Source organism: Ixodes scapularis, unplaced genomic scaffold (genome assembly GCF_016920785.2).
Source record: "Ixodes scapularis isolate PalLabHiFi unplaced genomic scaffold, ASM1692078v2 PGA_scaffold0__279_contigs__length_252992795, whole genome shotgun sequence".
Taxonomy (NCBI): Eukaryota; Metazoa; Arthropoda; class Arachnida; order Ixodida; family Ixodidae; genus Ixodes; species Ixodes scapularis.
This window is the reverse complement of record NW_024609835.1, coordinates 40,120,468-40,123,138: the sequence shown is the minus strand read 5'-3', so window position 1 is coordinate 40,123,138 and position 2,671 is coordinate 40,120,468.

Genomic DNA, 2,671 nt, shown 5'->3' with positions numbered 1-2,671 from the left:
CAGCCGAATCATCCCTCGACTCCCAGATGAATGGTTCACGACTACCGAAAATTGAACGCGAAAACAATCAACCCGCTGTATCCTATGCCTCGAATGGACGATGCACTCGACGGTGTAATGGGAGATGGCTATCGGCGACTCCGTTTACTGCAGCATCGAAGCGAGGTCAAGAGCGATGGACCCGTTCTCCGAGGGCCCGTTCGAGGTCAAGTCCTTTCAAACCCCAAACACGGTGGTCATAAAAGGCTGCATTCCATAAAGGGAAGGCAAAACGAAAGAAAGGCAAACGTCGAGCAACTCCGCCGACACAACCCACGCTCGCCAACGGCACCGTAGTTATCCGACATCTGCGTCGGTCGAGCGCTCTCCGATCGCTCAGACGAAAGCGTCGAACGTAAAGACGAGTACACATCTGATGCCCCAACGCGCAATAAAGAGCGCTATAGAGCAGACATCAACGTCGAGGATGGCGCTTCAGGTCAGCAGCAGTCATGGACAAGCAGATCTCCGGCCTATCTTGCGGATTACGTGTTAGTCTTGTGGGTTTCCCCTTTGAGGGGGGTACCAGGTAGAAACACAGGATGTCTGTGGGTCCCTAGAGTGACGTGTTTTATTGGCTTCTGTGCCACCACACTTTGCCGTCGGCCAAACTATAATCAATGAAAAGAACGGAAAAATGTCGGCGCTGTCGTATCAGAGATTCACCAGGAGGGGGCCCACGCTATCAGATTAGGCAGATTCGCGGGAAGGGGAAGCTCAAAAAGAAAGAAGCTCCGAGGTTAGAGCCTACCCTCCAACGAGCGAGCCCCGGCCGCCGTTCGCGGCCGGCTTATCTAGCCTACGGGAAATAGACGCGCCCGGGGTAGGTGGTGTGGCTCATCCCACAAATGGGTCGCGTCCACAATTATTCCCAAGGGTGCGCCGGTGGCACATTCACCCTCTTCGAGGAATGCGGCCTTGTCTCGTATCCGGGAGGCCGTCGCCATCGCAGTCCCCACGGCCAGCGTGTGCTAGGCCTAGATAGGGAGACAGGGAACACATGGTTCCCACAGTGTGATATGAGGACAAATTAATTTTAAACCGGGGCGTGTTGGCTGGCCCAGCTTGTTTGTCTAGCGGCTCTAGCCTAAGCAGGATGTGTAATGTATGTCCTCAACACGTGACGTTTTGCGAGCGAGCGAGGATCAAGTTCGACCAGAACGACTGGATGCAGACCACGTCGCGGATGCGAAAGAGACCTCTTCATGCAATGAAAATTAATACAATAAAATAGAGGTTATTTTATTCCTTCACAAATCAACGTCGCATTTCCAATTAAAGAGATACTGAACCGAAATTTGGATTTTTTAAAATAAGGTGGCAAAAGCGTTGAACGGGACGCTACGAACCCCAAAACATCGTTCGCACATCGATATCTGAAACGGATGGCCGTACTTTTGGAAAAGAAGAGCGCGATCAAGCGAGGTCTCTCACTTCACTGTCCTCCGGAAGAATTTGAGAATGAGGGGAAACGGCCGCGCTTCTCTCATCCTCGCTCCGGTTCACCAGCTCGACCAACACCTCCTAGAAGACAAGGCCATAGCGCTCTTCTCGTGACGTCGCAAAGGAAGGCCATCGGGGGCGCGCGTCGAAGCGAAGGCAACGCGCGTGGATCGAGCGTCGTAATGCGTTTTTAGACACATACGCGTGTCATATTAGCTAAAATGAAAGCTGCACATAGCAACGGGTATAGAAAACATTTTATTACACGAGCAAAATATTACACCGCTAAATAATCGGTACGAAATGGCACGAGGTATGCGTATAAGACGTCTATAGAAAAATGTGATTGTTTTATGTCGAAAACATTGAGTCATCCAATTATTGTTGTAGGAATGCATATTTTATACAGAAATACTTCGACAAAATGGCGAGACACGCAGTGATTTGGAAACAGCAAAACAGAACAGTTAAAAATCAGGTAGACATAGTCAACGCGGACAAGGCAAGACAAGTGTTTCTCCCGATCATGTAAGCGACGTTATCGCGTGCAGTCACTGAATTCTTGCATCATACCACGGCCACATGGCAAAATTAATGTAATTTCGATCGAATGACATTATGGGGTCTACAAATCCGCTTGCGGCGCTCGTATAATCACTCCAGAGCGCGAGCTGATTAAATCCTATATGACTGAATGAAAATTTATTAACTTTTCCGTGTGGCAGGGGTACTAAACGTACTACTTCGTATACTAATTTAGGGTGATTTCAGATAAGATCGACCAAAGGGTGGCTGGTCGACATTTTTAAATCAACTGATGTTTTATATGACATTGTCTAGTGTCTGGTATAAACGAATCCACACTTAGTTTTGACCAGAAAAAAAATTTGGAGACAAGAAAAATCGTAAGGCAGGGAGAGGTGGACAGTTGCAATAACGCGCACTGATGGAGGGGGCAAGTTTGAAAGTGAATAATTAAAACAATAAAATTAAGAGAATTTTAAAACTTTTTACAAACAAACTATGGGTACAACTTGCTTGTAATATAAAGTAATAATATTTATTAAAAATTTATTTAGTTTTCTAAAAATTGCCAAACATGCCTGCTCGAACGACAAATGACAAACTTTGTAAATCTATCTCATGAAATAATTTAATCATTATTACATAACTTGCAGACATTATTTTA